At 45.7% G+C, this 16,243-nt stretch overlaps 1 protein-coding gene across 2 annotated transcripts in view; it reads right to left on the bottom strand.

Moving 5' to 3' along the window:
* PPP1R16B (protein phosphatase 1 regulatory subunit 16B) overlaps positions 1-15,418 on the bottom strand; it is a 186,394-nt gene extending 170,976 nt beyond the window's left edge. For both annotated transcript variants that reach the window (XM_029612241.1, XM_029612239.1), the window contains exon 1: positions 15,274-15,418. The gene's annotated coding sequence lies outside the window, so the exon portion shown is untranslated. The remainder of the gene's footprint in view (positions 1-15,273) is intronic.
* Positions 15,419-16,243: the final 825 nt, after the last annotated feature.

The following is a 16,243-nucleotide window of genomic DNA, read 5'->3' as shown; positions in this document are numbered from 1 at the left end:
TGATATACTTCAGGCTCACAATGGTGAGAACAACAAAGTAAGAACCTTAAAAAAAGCTTCCTCAGGAATTACATTAAAAAAAAAAGAGAAAACTCCATTTGGTTTATTTTATTTTTTTTTTTAATTACCATGCTGGGTCAGACCAAAGGTCCATCAAGCCCAGCATCCTGTTTCCAACAGAGGCCAAACCAGGCCACAAGAACCTGGCAATTACCCACACACTAAGAAGATCTCATGCTAATGATGCTATTAATAGCAGTACTGGCTATTCCCTAAGTAAACTTGATTAATAGCAGTTAATGGACTTCTCCTCCAAGAACTTATCCAAACCTTTTTTGAAACCAGCTACACTAACTGCACTAACCACATCCTCTGACAACAAATTCCAGAGCTTTATTGTGCGTTGAGTGAAAAATAATTTTCTCCGATTAGTCTTAAACGTGCTATTTGCTAACTTCATGGAATGCCTCCTAGTCCTTCTATTATTTGAAAGTGTAAATAACCGGGTCACATCTATTCATTCAAGACCTTTCATGATCTTAAAGACCTCTATCATATCCTCCCTCAGCCATCTCTTTTCCAAGCTGAACAGCTGTAATCTCTTCAACCTTTCCTCACAAGGGACCTGTTCCATCCCCTTTATCATTTTGGTTGCCCTTCTCTGTACCTTCTCCATCGCAACTATATCTTTTTTGAGATGCGGTGACCAGAATTGTACACAGTATTCAAGGTGCGGTCTCACCATGGAGCGATATAGAGGCATTGTGACATTTTGGGGCAGATTTTCAAAGGCTTCGCACATAACATACGTGCGTAACCCGAGAAAATCTGCCCCTGCGAGGCCTCCAGAATAGCCGCCACGCAGGGGGATGGCGCACCGGCAGCTGACCGGCGCGCGCAAGTTACGCCTGCCTAATGGTGGGGTGGGGGGGTTTAGATAGGGCTGGGGGGCGGGTTAGATAGGGGAAGGGAGGGGAAGTTGGGTCGGCGGAGGGAATGGAGGAAGCCTGTGCGGCTCGGGGCACGCAAGTTGCACAATTGTGCACCCCCTTGCACGTGCAGACCCTGGATTTTATAACATGCGCGTGGTGGCGCGCGCATGTTATAAAATCAGGCGTAGATTTGTTCACGCCGGGTTGCACGAACAAATCTACCCCCGCGCGCAGGTTTGAAGATCTGCCCCTTTCCGTTTTATTAACCATTCCCTTCCTAATAATTCCTAACATTCTGTTTGCTTTTTTGACTGCTGCAGCACACTGAGCCGACGATTTTAAAGTATTATCTACTATGACGCCTAGATCCTTTTCCTAGGTGGTAGCTTTTAATATGGAACCTAACATCGTGTAACTACAGCATGGATTATTTTTCCCGATATGCAACACCTTGCACTTGTCCACATTAAATTTCATCTGCCATTTGGAAGCCCAATCTTCCAGTCTTGCAAGATCCTCCTGTAATGTATCACAGTCAGCCTGTGATTTAACTACTCTAAATAATTTTGTATCATCCGCAAATCTGATAACCTCACTCGTCGTATTCCTTTCCAGATCATTTATATATATATATATTGAAAAGCACCGGTTCAAGTACAGATCCCTGAGGCACTCCACTGTTTACCCTTTTCCACTGAGAAAATTGACCATTTAACCCTACTCTCTGTTTCCTGTCTTTTAACTAGTTTGTAATCCACTTTTTCTAGTACATCTGCTTTAATAATAGGTAAAGAACTTCATAGGAAAAAACAGCAGCACAAACCACTATATAATTGAAATTTGGATTATGCTTTATTTTCAATGTGTTTATTTAGCCAATTTAATTTTAAAAAATATTTTAAGGGTCTCATGACTTTGTATATGGATGCACAATTTGAACAAAAAAGAATATTTAAATTATTGAAAGTTTAGTGATGCAACAGAAAGGAAGCTTTGGATGAGACTAAAAGGGGGAAGACTGAGAAGTAACTCAAGGAAATATTTCTTTACAGAAAGGGTGGTGGATCATGGCATGGCCTCCCTCGGGAGGTGATGGAGATGAAGACAATATCAGAATGCAAGAAAAAATGGAACCAGCACAAAGGATCTGGGAGGGGGGTTGCAGCCCATTTGCTGTGGAGATTGCACTTCATTTGCATACTGTTCCCAGCTATCTCAGCAGTCGATTCCAGAAGTCACTACAAGCCACTTGTAGCCTGAGCTGCTCCTATCCTGCACTCCTTGAGTTGTTGGCCAGGAACTGGGAGGTTGCAGTTTATCTGCAGACTTCTCTCAGCTGCCTTGGTAGCCAACTCTAAGTCATCATGACCCACTTTGGGCCTGAGCTGTCCCCATCCTGTGCTCCTCAAACAGCTGACAAGGTAGTAGAGGGAGGACAACGCAATGCCTGAGTTTCTCCTAGTTGCCTTTGGGGTTGATTAAAAAATTATCACGATCTTTCCTACACTGATCTTTCCCTTGCCCTATGTTCCCTGAGTACCTGTCCAGGTGCTAAGGATGTTACAATCCTTCTGCATGTTTTTCTTGGATGCCTTAATGGTCAATTCTCAAAATTACTCATATCCCCTTGGGCTTCTACCTGCTGACTATTATTTTAGGTTTGCTGATGTTTCTCTTTTCTTATTTCCTATGGCTCCACTATATTATTCTTCCTAATTCTAATCTCCAATCTTATTCCTTGCTATAAACCACTACTAACAGGAAGTCTACTGCCCCCATTCTCTACATTCTTTATCTCACTTGTTATGCTGTATTCTTCCCTGTCTACTGCTTTTGAGCTTCAGAGTTTCCATACTCTCATCCAGCTATCTCTACTCTTCCATCTTCCTTGCTGTCATCACATCCCCACTTCCCTTCTCTGTGTTCTTCTACTCTCAGCTGGGGATATCAATCCCAATCTTATCCCTCCAAGGTAATTTTCACATCATTTGTGCACATCAAACTATTACCCCTCCACTCTTATCCTAATTCCCAGCCTCCCTCCCTCTTCACCTTTTTCCTCATGCTCACTGTGGGATACCTGCTCTATTTCCAACAAGTTTGATGTTGCAACCGTCCCTTCCCGACGGCTGCACTCCTCCTACCTCTCTCCTTTTGCTCCTCCTCTTGCTGTTAATGGACGCCTGGCTGCTGTGGCATCTGTCTGCCGTCCTCTCCGGCATCCCCGGACCGGCTTGGGCGCTGCCTCCCGCTAAGCTCCGTCTGTACCTTAGGGCGCGCGCGCCACACGGCCCTTGCTCTTATTTCCTACGTGGCGCGAACCTCAGGAGTGTCCCCCTGTGATGACGTCACGCTGCCCGGATATTTAAAGCCTACATTGTTTTCTAACATTTGAGTTAGCAAGGGGGATTCTTACGGATGGGATTCGCTCCCTGTACCCAGCTACTCTGCTTCCAATCTTCATTGGACTCTTAACACTAACAGAGTACCCGCTCCTCGGGGGCCTCACTTGCTTTTCAGGTCACTATCAGGAAACCGGTACTCGCTCCTCGAGGGCCCATGTTCCCTGACTTGCTGCCTGCTCCTACCTTCTCTTCTGCCTTGAAGGATTCGCTATCTTCAACACCAGTGAGTACTACCATCTCCACCTCAGAGCCTTCCCTGGAACCAGGTACTCGCTCCTCGAGGGCCTGCCTCTGTTCCAGCCCTGGTGCCATCTCCTACGTGGAACCGCTGTGTGAGTACATCTCCTACAAGCCTCTCAGCTCTCAGGTACTCCCTCCTCGAGGGCCTGCTCTTCCTATCCTGGGGTTCTCCATACTGGGGCTTGTTCATATTCCACTGCACTCATTATTCTCAGTTCTTTCACTACAGCACTGCTACCGGAGGAGTCGCTGTTCCATCGCCTGAGGGATACTAACCCAGCCGGGCTACTTCAACTATTCATCACTGCCACCTCTGGTGGTTACACAACATTGTTTATTTATTTATTTATTTAAAATTCTTATATACCGTACAATTAAGGCAGGTATCTGCCCGTCTAGACGGTTTACAACATTATGTTCATAAAATAGGGACAAAACAATCAAATTAAATACAGTAGGTACATCAAATCTGATATATGTTTCAACAAATTGGATTACTAGTTATTGAATGCTTTAGTAAACAGATAGGTTTTCAGTTTTTTCTTAAATTCATTATGATTAACTGTCAATCTTATGTGGTCAGGTAAAGCATTCCACTGGATTGGACCAGTTACAGAAAATGCACGCTTTCGGGTTAGAGCCAGGGTTGCTGATTTGACTGAGGGAATTTCTAAAATGCATTTGTCCATCAAACGGAGTTGTCTTGAAGGTTTATAGATACGAAATAGTGAACAGAGCCAAGCAGTATTTGTATTATAAAGCAGATTATGGATCATGGTAAGTAACTTATAGGAGATATGTTGGGTAATTGGAAGCCAATGTAATTGTTGTAATATTGGTGTTATATGTTCTGATCTTGATAAGTTAAAGATAGTTCTAGCAGTCACATTCTGAACAAGCTGCAGTGGATGTATTGTTGACAAAGGTAGACCCAAGTATAGAGAGTTGCAGTAATCAAGTTTAGTTAATATTAATGCTTGTGTTATAGAGCGAAAGTCAGCTGTAGTTAATAAGGGTTTGAGTTTTTAAGCATCAATAATTTAAAGAAGTTTAAATAAAGATCAATCTCTGTGTTTGTGTGTGTCCTCAGCTGAGCCTGACCTGTGGTCCCTCATGGGACTGCGTGGGCTTGATCAGCTGCCACAGTGTCCAAGGGTCCACCCAACCTCACTAATTATAACAGATTGCTAACTCCATGGATCCGGCACAGCTCAATGCCTTGCAGGCCTGGCCCTACGCACTGCTGAATTACAAGATGCATTGGAGGAACTCACTTCAGCGTTTCATCAGCTACAAGCACAGAAGACGCAAGGCGCTACTTCCAGTAATGAAGGTCAGTTACCTGAGGTAACTATAAAGACTATAGGGGTCATTTATCAAAATGCGATAAGGCGTTTTTGCATGCGTTAAGGGCTTATCGCATGCAAAAAGTCCCGTTAACGCATGTGATAGGCCTTTAACGCATGCGATCGCACCATATCGTATGGTGCGATGCAAATTCAGAAATAGGAGGAGTTAGGGGCGGAGAGTGGGCTGGGTTAGCCTGTCTGTGAAGAGCTATTGCACAGCCATAATGCCGATTTTAACTACACCTCTTTGGATTGCGTAAGGCTGTGTGATAGCTGCTGTGAGGTAAGATTTCATTGCCATTTGTGATGTCTCCTGTAAGTCCTATTTCAGGTGAATTGATGGGGAAGAGAGAGAGAGAGAGAGGGAGGGAGAGAGAGAGGGAGGGAGAGAGAGAGAGAGACTGGCCATAATGACATGGCCCATAGGTAGGTATTTGTATCCCTATGGTAGGCCCACCTAGTAACTCGAGGTGGGGTTTAGGTAAGAGTAAAGGGGGTTAGTGGCCACTTTGACATTCTACGTGACACCTACGAACAGAACAGTGGTCTCTTGTGAAGATTTGCTGACCTTCGGAGTGAGGAAACTCACTCCAAGATGAGATTTGGGCAATGTTCTCTCAACCTAGCTTGAGGGACTCTACCTGGGTAACATCTGGGTGACACCTATGAACAGAACAGTGGTCTCTTGTGAAGATTTGCTGGCCTTCGGAGTGAGGAAACTCACTCCAAGATGAGATTTGGGCAATGTTCTCTCAACCTAGCTTGAGGGACTCTTTACCTGGGTAACATCAAGCTAGGTTGAGAGAACATTGCCCAAATCTCATCTTGGAGTGAGTTTCCTCACTCCGAAGGCCAGCAAATCTTCACAAGAGACCACTATTCTGTTCGTAGGTGTCACATAGAATGTCAAAGTGGCCCCTAACCCCCTACACTCTTACCTAAACCCCACCTCGAGTTACTAGGTGGGCCTACCATAGGGATACAAATACCTACCTAGGTTGAATGAAGGAAATACAACAGGTCTGGCACTTATTGCAGAATCTGAAAATGGTATTGCTAACTTAGCTCTTCACACAGGTAATTAGTGCAAATTGCTATATTAGCATAAAACACACCCCTTTTGCTATCGCATGCGGTACTTACCGCATGCGATAGCAAAAGGGGTACCTCTGGCTGCTCCAGTTCATTTCTCTGGAGAGATTCAAAGAACCAGAGGATTTCCTAAACCAATGCTGCATGCATTTCGCCTTGCAGCCTGCCCACAGCCTATGCCAAGACTACTTATATTCTATCTTATATTGATGGGAGGGCCTTGTCTTGGGCTTCAACACTGTGGGAACATAAGGATCCAATCCTGCAGGATATTGATGGATTTATTGACTTATTTAAATTCGTGTTTGACGATCCTGCTCGAGTGACTGTTGCTGGTTCTGACTTGGTAGACCTGAAGCAAGGCAACCGACCACTGGCTGATTTTGCAATAGAGTTCAAGACTCTTGCTACCGAGTTATGCTGGGAACCTAGATGCCTGAAAACTTTCTTCTTCAGAGGTCTGAATATCCGCTTGAAGGACGAGCTTGCCACTCATGAGACACCTGACTCGCTGGATGAACTAGTGGCCTTGGCTACTAGAATTGACCACTGGCTTCGTGATAAGGTGAAAGAACTCAAGCCTACTAAAGGACAATTCAGAAGGAGACTCGTGCTAAACCTGCACTTTGGATGTTCCAGCTGTACCTGTTGCCAATGGAGAAGAACCAATGCAAATTGGTCGCAGTCATTTGACTTCAAAAGAGAGAAGACTTCGGAAGAGACAGGGCGTATGTATGTACTGTGGACAAGCTGGTCACAATGTCCCAACATGCCCCATTCATCCGGAAAACGGACGGGCCTGTTCTTAGGCCTTACTACGCCTTCTCCTCCGCTCTCTCTACCAGTCTCTCTGACTTCTGGTCCGTCTACAATCCAAACTCTTGCCCTTGTGGATTCGGGGGCAGGAGGTAACTTTATACTTCGACGCCTAGTGGAACATTTGAGGATTCCCCTCGTTACCTTAGAAGCTCCACTATTCTTTTCTTCCATCCATGGAGAGCCTTTGCCCGGTGATGTGATTTATTTCACCGAACCAGTGATTCTTCGCACTGGATCCCTCCATACGGAGACAATCCCCTTCTTTGTGTTAGAGAAGGCCATGCACCCTATCGTTCTGGGGTTACCCTGGTTGCAGTTGTATCAGCCTCAATTTGACTGGTCCTCCTTGGAACTCTCCCGCTGGGGCCCAGGTTGTCATGGCAGATGCCTCAAGGAAGTTTCTCTTGTTCTCTGCATGCCTACAACTCCAGTGATGGCAGGACTGCCGCCTCAACACACGTCATTCAGTGATGAATTTTCCAAAGAAGCTGCTGACATCCTCCCTCCACACAGATCTTATGACTGTGCCATTCGGCTAAAACCAAACACTGAACCTCCTAAGGGACATGTCTATCCACTCTCTGCTATAGAGAATAAGGATATGTCCGAGTACATCGAGGAGAATTTACAGAAAGGTTTCATTAGACCTTCGAAGTCGCCATCCGGTGCAGGATTCTTCTTTGTGGGGAAGAAGGACAGTACCTTACATCCTTATATTGACTATCGAGGTCTGAACGAGATTACGATTAAGGACCGCTACCCCCTGCCTTTAATCTCAGAACTGTTTAGCTTCAGGGGGCCAAGATATTTTCGAAACTTGACCTGAAGGGGGCCTACAACTTAGTCCGGATTTGCAGTGGCGACGAGTGGAAAACGGCTTTCAACTCTCGAGATGGTCATTTTGAGTACTTAGTAATGCCTTTCGGCCTGTGCAATGCACCCGCCATGTTCCCGAACATGATGAATGACATTCTGCGGGATTTGTTGTACAAGAGTGTCGTAATGTACCTAGATGACATCCTGATATTTTCTCAGAATTTGTCTACTCATCTAGAAGATATCAAGCAAGTTCTACTAAGACTCCGAGAACACCGAATCTATGCCAAGCTATCCAAGTGTGAATTCCATAAAGACTCCGTGCCTTTTCTTGGCTACATCATGTCTAAAGATGGCTTCCAGATGGATCCCCAAAAATTAGAAAGTATCAAGAACTGGTCCCAACCTACCAGCCTGAAGGCCCTGAGATGATTTTTGGGGTTCACCAATTACTATAGAAGCTTTATAAAGAACTATTCTTCTTTAACGGTGCCCTTGACTGCTATGACCCAGAAAGGGGCCAATGCTTCTAAATGGTCTGCGGAGGCCATTTCTGCGTTCGAAGAATTAAAGACTGCCTTTTCCATGGAACCATGCTTACGTCATCCGGACCCCAACAAACCATTCATCGTAGACATCGACGCCTCTGACGTCGGTGTGGGGGCTGTTCTGAGCCAGACTGGAGATTCCAAGTCCTTACGTCCCTGCTCTTTCTTCTCACGACGTTTCTCTCCAGCAGAGAAGAATTATGGGATCGGTGACAAAGAGCTCCTGGCTATTAAGTTGGCATTCGAGGAATAGCGGCCTTGGCTTGAAGGCGTTCAACTTCAAATTACCGTGTTTACGGACCATAAGAATCTAGAGTATCTCCGCCATGCACAACGTCTTAACCATAGACAAGCTAGATGGTCCTTATTTTTTAAACCGCTTTGACTTCGTGTTCAAATATCGCCCTGGAGACAAGAATACCAGAGCTGATGCCCTATCACGCTCTTTCCATTCAGAGGTTATTCCAGAAGAGCCACAGCACATAATCGACCCGAAGAAAGTTGTCTTAGCGGCTACTCATTCTGTGCCCACTGGTAAGACCATCGTGCCAAAACATCTCAGAAAGAAGGTGCTCTATTGGGCGCACGATTCCAAGCTGGCTGGCCATCCTGGTCAACGCCGTACCCTGCTGAAATTATAGAAGTATTATTGGTGGCCAATTATCAAGGAGGATACACTCTCCTATGTGTCATCTTGTTCCAACTGTGCCATGCACAAACCTACTTCTGGCCAACCGTGGGGATTGCTGCAACGGCTTCCAGCTCTGGAACAGCCCCGGATGCATATCGCTACTGATTTTGTAGTTGATCTACCCCTTTCTGGAGGTTGAATACCATCTGGGTCACAGCTGACCACTTCAGCAAGATGGCCCACTTTGTGGCACTACCTGGCTTACCTTCAGCCTCGGAACTTGCGAAGCTCTTCATAGTCCACATCTTCCGCCTCCACGGCTTACCGAAGCACATAGTTTCGGATCGAGGATCACAGTTCACAGCAAGATTCTGGAAGGCCCTGTGCAAACTCTTTGACATCTCTCTAGATTATACATCTGCCTATCATCCTCAATCTAATGGCCAAACAGAATGGATGAATAGGACCCTGAAACAGTTCATTCGGGCCTATGTGAGTTGCCGTCAGAATAACTGGGCCGAACTGTTACCATGGGCTGAATTCGCCATTAATTCTCATCCAGCAACATCAACTGGATCAACATCATTTGAAGTGGTATATGGACGTTCACCATCACTGCCACTTCCACTGAAGCTCTCAGTGACGTCCCCAGCAGCTCAATCCACTGCTGAAGAAATCCATCAATTATGGACTCAGACGAAAGCAATGCTACTCAAAGCGAGTAATCGAGCCAAAAAGTTTTATGACGCTCATCATTCCAAAGCGCCTGTCTTTCAACCTGGTGACAAAGTCTGGGTATCCACTAAGCACCTTAGACTGAAGTTACCCTCCTCTCGATTTGCTCCTCGCTACGTTGGACCATGTCCAATCCTCCAATGTCTTGGCAATGTTACCTACAGTCTGAAGTTACCACCTGGATTGAACGTCCATAATGCTTTTCATGTTTCACTTCTGAAACCACTCATCATCAGTGAATTTTCTTCCAAATCTCTGGAACCATCTTCCATCAATGCAGAAGATGACCTTGAGTACAAGGTCAAAGCCATTCTTAATGTCCGCAAACGAGGCAAAACCTGGAATACCTTCTATCTTGGGAAGGTTTTGACCCTGAAGACAATTCTGGGAGCCTCTGGCTAATATCCTTGACAAAGAGATGCTCCATCAGTTTCATCTCTTGCATCCTTGAAAACCAAGACCTGGTACCCGCAGAGGAGACTGCCCTTTGAAGGGGGGTACTGTTGCAACCATCCCTTCCCGACGGCTGCACTCCTCCTACTTCTCTCCTTTTGCTCCTCCTCTTGCTGTAAATGGACGTCTGGCTGCAGCGGCGTCTGTCTGCCGTCCACTCCGGCGTCCCAGGACTGGCTTGGGCACTGCCTCCCACCAAGCTCTGTCTGTACCTCAGGGCGCATACGTCGCACAGCCCTCACTCTTATTTCCTACTTGGTGTGAACCTCAAGGGCGTCCTCCTGTGATGATGTCACGCTGCCCAGATATTTAAAGCCTTCACTGTTTGCTAGCCTTTGAGTTAGCAAGGGGATTCTATGGATGGGATTCACTCTCCGTAACCAGCTACTCTGCCTCCAATCTTCATTGGACTCTTAACGCTAACGGGGTACCCGCTCCTCGGGAGCCTCACTTTCTTTTCAGGTCGCTATCAGGAAACCGGTACTCGCTCCTCAAGGGCCCATGATCCCTGACTCGCTGCCTGCTCCTACCTTCTCTTCTGCCTGGAAGGATTCGCTATCTTCAACACCAGTGAGTACTACCATCTCCACCTCAGAGCTTTCCCCTGGAACCAGGTACCATCTCCTCGAGGGCCTGCCTGCGTTCCAGCCTTGGTGCCATCTCCTAAGTGGAACCGCTGTGTGAGTAAATCTCCTACAAGCCTCTCAGCTCTCAGGGATCAGGTACTCCCTCCTCGAGGGCCTGCTCTTCCTATCCTGGGGTTCTCCATACTGAGGCTTGTTCATATTCCATTGTACTCATTATTCTCAGTTCTTTCACTACAGCACTGCTACCGGAGGAGTCGCTGTTCCAGCGCCTGAGGGATACTAGCCCAGCCGGGCTACTTCAACTACTCATCACTGCCACCTCTGGTGGCTACACAACATTGTTTAAATAAAGATCAAATCTCTGTGTTTGTGTGTCCTCAGCTGAGCCTGACCTGTGGCCCCTCACGGGACTGCCCCCCAAGGGCGTGGTCAGCTGCCAGTGTCCACCCAAACCTCACTAATTATAACACTTGAGTACATACATGACCTACCTGTTTAACTCTCATACTGTTCATCTTCTTGCCTTGACTGAGATTTGGTTTTCCCCTGAAGATTCTACTTCAGTTGCTGCTCTCTGTCATGGAGGTTATCTTTTCTCCCATGGTGGTAGTGCTGGAAGGCAGGCCATGGTGGTGGTGTTGGATTGCTACTCTCCCTCTTCTGTAGGTTTCAACCCCTTCTTCCACCTCAGTTCCACTCCATTTCTTCCTTTGAGGCCCACTCCACTTGTCAGTTCACATCACTACCTCTGGGTACCTAATTTTATTGACCCTCTGATAAATTCCTCTCCTACTTTCTCACCAACTTTGATTTCTGGTTTTCCTTTTTCATTGAACCATCTTCCCTTCCCTTATTCTTGGGGACTGTAGTCTCCATGTTGATGACTTCTCTGACTCAAGCCTCTAAACTCCTTGCCTTAACCTCCTCATTTAGTCTCCAACTCTGCTCTCCTGCCCCTACTCACAAGCATGGCGAATGCCTTGACCTAGTCCTTTCTTCCAATTGCTGTCTCTCAGGCTTCTCCACCTCAGTTCATCCCATCTCAAACCATCATCTGATAATTTTCACATTAAACCATCCTATCCCACAGCCTTGTCCAGTTGCCACCAATACCTTCAGAAATCTCCAGGCTGTCCACACTTGTACTCCCTCCAATACTGTCTCATGTCTCCTTCTCTTCCACTACACTGTCTGAAATAATTGATGAAGCAGTTTCTTCTTATAACACTATACTCTCCTCTGCTTTAGACACTCTTGTCCCTTCCCCATCCTGTAAAGGACATCAAACCCCAGGCTTGGCTCACCCCAAAAATTTGCTTCCTATGCCCACTCTGCAGAACTTTTCTGGCTAAAATCTAATGCCCATGAAGACTTCATACATTTCAAATTCATGCTGACCTCCTTCCAATCTGCTATTGCACTTGCCAAGCAAGTCTGCTATATCCACCTGACAAACTCTCCTACATCCAGCCTTCACCATCTCTTTACCGAACTCAAACTCCCTTCACCTCTTACTTCCCCTTCATTCTCTTCCCAGACTTTGGCTGACAACTTCCATGATAAGGTTCACAAAATTAATCTCAAGTTCTCAACCAGGTCACCTCTACCTCCCTCTCCCCACCTTCATTCCTCTACCCTTCCCCAGGCCCCTACCACCATCTCTTCTTTTTCTGAAATCACAGTGAAGGAAACTTCTGATTTTCTCTCCTCCTCCAAACTCACTATTTGTTCCTCTGACCCCATTCCCACCCAGCAACTCAGCTCTATTCCCCCTGCAGTCAGCTTTCATCTGCCACGTCCTCAGTCTATCAATTCCCACTGCAACTGTATCCTTGCCTTCAAATTTGCTGTGATCACACCACTCCTCCAAAAAATGTTCACCAGAGCCTACCTGCCCCGCAAAACATCTCCCTCCTCCCTTTTGCATCTAAACTACTTGAACATGCGGTTCACCACCGCTATCTTGACTTTCTTTCATCTCAAGCCATTCTCAATCCACTCCAGTCTGGTTTTCGCCCTCTACATTCAACTGAAACAGCCCTTGCCAAAGTCTCCAATGATCTGTTTATGGCTAAAACTAAGTCTTTACTTAGTCTTTATCCTCCTCAAAACTGTCTTTCTGCTTTTGACACTGTTGACAACCACCTGTCCTCATTTGGATTTTGGAACTCCATCCTTTCTCGGTTCTCTTCTTATCTCTCCCATCACAGTTTTAGTGTGTGTTGTCTAGCAGATCCCCCTCTACTGCCATCCCATGATCAATTAGTATGCTTTGGGGGCTCTGTCCTGGGCCCTCTTCTCTTCTGTCTGTTTATTAACTCCCTGGGCGCTCTGATCTCCCCTTATACCTTTCAATACCATCTTTATGCTGCTGATTCCCATATTTACTTGTCTATACCACAAATTTAATCAGAATCCAGTCCCAAATCTCAACCTGCTTGTCTGATATTGCTGCCTGGATGTCTCACCGCCACCTTAAACTCAACATGGCCAAGTCAGCGCTTCTCATCCTTCCCCCAAGCCCACTTCCCTCCTCCCTTTCTGTGGATAACACTGTAATCCTCCCAGTCTCTTCAGCCCGTAACCTTGGGGCCATTCTTAACTCCCCTCTCTCCTTCTCTATACATATCCAAAACAGTGCTAAAATGTGTTGTTTCTTTCTGTATAACATCACCAAACTCCATGAACACATTACCATTCTCCAACCTGCTTCTCACCATCTCGCTCCTCTACAATCCAGCTTAAACAAAGCTGTGCAACTTATCTTTTTACAAAGTCGCTTCACTCATGTAACCCCTCTTTTCAAATCACTACATTGGCTCTCTCATCTCTGCAACTTCTCACCTTCTCTCGCCATACACCCTCCTCGTGAACTCCACTCATTAGGCAAGTCACTTCTATCACTTTTTCCTCCACTGCCATCTCCTGACTCGGTGCTTTCCATCTTGCTGCACCCTATGCTTGGAAGAGACTTCCTGAGCTGGTGTATCATGCTCCTCTCTTACTGAATTCAAATTCAACCTAAAAACCCAGCTTTTAGAGGCTGTTTTTAATTTTTAACCTCTGATTATGCCACTTACATCCTTATTGTTTTTAACCATTTTCTTAGTAAATGAAATTCCCATATCTTTGTTGCCCTGTGTGTTTGTCTTGATTAGATTGTAAGCTCTACAGAGCAGGGACTGTTTCTTATATGCTTTGTACAGCCCTGCGAATATCAAGTAGCACTACAGACATGACAAGTAGTAGAGTAGTTAGTGCTTAGTCATAGTAATATAAAACTGAACAGAAAATGTGGACAGACAGACTGGATAGGCCTTATTGCCTTCATCTGCCGCCATGTTCTATGTTTCAATGTAACTAGCAATCCGATTAGTTGATTCCTTTCCACAGGAGGAAGAACAGATGCCACTACTCCTTGAGGGTGATAACCACTGACCCCTTGAAGGGCAATAGTTCTCACGAGTGGCAATAGCACAGCTTCGGTCTTCCTTTTCACGTTATTTCCTTTCACTCAGGTTGCTGCTTTCAGCATATTTCGGAAAGTCACTGCTCAAAGAGCATCTAGTCTGAAAAATTCATAAGCCATCTAAATGACTAAATATTTAAGCTACTCAATTCGTGGCTTTTTTTTGGTTTTTGTATGTTGCAAAAAAAAAAAAAAAAAGATATTTGAGGTGACTCAGGAGACATTTGTCACTGTCCCACACAGACTTACTCCTTTGCATTATTTTTTGCACATCTCTGACTAAAAGCCCCTGCTGCATAGTCTCCAGACATAATGCTGAGTTGAAAGTTTCACTTAATATAGCTCTCTGCTGCTCACTATTGACTCCTTGGGGAAAGCAGTTTTATGCTATAAAACTCTGTGGAAATCATGGTAATATGTTATTGGCTCTAACAGTAAATCAAAGCAAATGACAAGACTCAAAACGTTTTAAATCCAGAAAAAAAAGGAAAGGAAAAGAAAACAAATAGCAAACAGAACACTATTAGAATTTGTGAAGGAATGACCTAGTGGTGGTGGTTAGAGCAATGGATTGGGAATCAGAGTTCAAATCCTGCTTCCACCACCGACAATCCTTATGAGCATAGGCAAGTCAAGCAGTATGTGCGTCTAACCAAAGTGGAAGAATGTCGAGTGAGCAGACTGAATGGATCAATTTGGACCCATTCTGCCTTCAGTTGATATGTTACTTTGTCTCCGGTAACCTCAGATGCTGGATGTGGGCAGGGACTTATTGTATCTGAATACTTATCACCACTGAAGAGATCTGCCTATGCCCAGTAGCTCTTATAAATGATAAGTAGTAGTAGTATTATTAATAGTGCATGGCAGTTTCATACTTATAAGCTATTAGATTTATACCCACGACCTCCACAATCTTCAGCACGGACCCTTGCTAAGGCAAACACAGCAGGCAGCTTCTTTTCTCCTTAATGGGTAGATATGAAGTATGCATCTATCACTCCATTACTGACATACTTTTTTTTTTTTTTTTTTTTACTTGAGGCACCTGACTTCTTGAAAACGGATCAGAAAGAATGACACCCCCTCCTCCCGTAAGCTCCCTTGACACATCAGACATCCTGTACTGCCATTGCATCTCCAGTCTCTGCAACGGTTCAGAACCTCGAAGAATACAACCAATAAGTAAAAGCATACCAGACAGAGCCCGGGTCGATTCGCGCCGGCTCCCTCCGTCCTGCACCTCCGGGCAGGTAGGTTCGAGCTCGCATCCAAGGAAGAGGAAACTGGAGCCCGCCGATCCAGCGGGAGCTGCTGCAGCCCGGATTGATGGTAACGTTCAGGCGCGGGCGCCTAGCTCACAGCCTCCCGGAGAGTCCAGCTCCGCCCCCTGGGCGGGGACCGCCCCGGGCGGGTGGGCGGAGAATAGGCAAAGCAGGGAGGAGCCTCTGCCCAACAAGGCTGAGGAGGGAGAGGCACTGACTGGCAGCCAGAATGGGCAAAGTAGGGAGCCTCAAGAGTTTATGTTCAGAAGGATCCTGTGCTGAAAACGGGGGAGGGCAATATTTAGTGGCGGGGGCAAAGAACAGTAGAGAAAATAATTAATATCAAAAGACAAACGCGCTACTCCTACTAATGGTGCTAATTTCATGATTAGGAAAATACAGTGTTTAAAAATGGGCTGCGTACGGGTACGAACAACCGCAGTTATAAATCAGTCAACAAAACTCCTGTGGGTAAATATTGCACAATATTTAAATATTCATAGCCTAAACTGAACATATGCCAGAATAGATGACAAATAGTCGTCATCGGGGTTTATTTATTTCACACTTTTCCAGCAAGCGAGCGCAAAGTAGTGTAGGTTTCCAGCATATGTTACAGTGCTGGCTTTCCTTTCAGTTAGACTATTGCTGAAATGAAACAGCAGCAAGAAAACACACCCAGGAGCGCTCCTGCCCTGGTGCTGCATGTGATGAAAGATCCAGTTAACTGGGCAAGAGATGGGGAGCTCAGCCTCAGAGGATGCGAGTTACAGAGCATGAAAGCCGCAGCAGAAAGAAGGTCACAGGCGAGCACTCCTGTCTATTACCACGTTTTGTTGCCATGGGATATAAGTCGGATGTCTTCAGTTCGGCTGCGATCTGAGTCACTTCAACTCGCCCTC

Source organism: Rhinatrema bivittatum, chromosome 8 (genome assembly GCF_901001135.1).
Source record: "Rhinatrema bivittatum chromosome 8, aRhiBiv1.1, whole genome shotgun sequence".
NCBI lineage: Eukaryota > Metazoa > Chordata > Amphibia > Gymnophiona > Rhinatrematidae > Rhinatrema > Rhinatrema bivittatum.
Note: the sequence above shows the minus strand (reverse complement) of the source record. Positions and strands in the feature narration are given on the sequence as shown.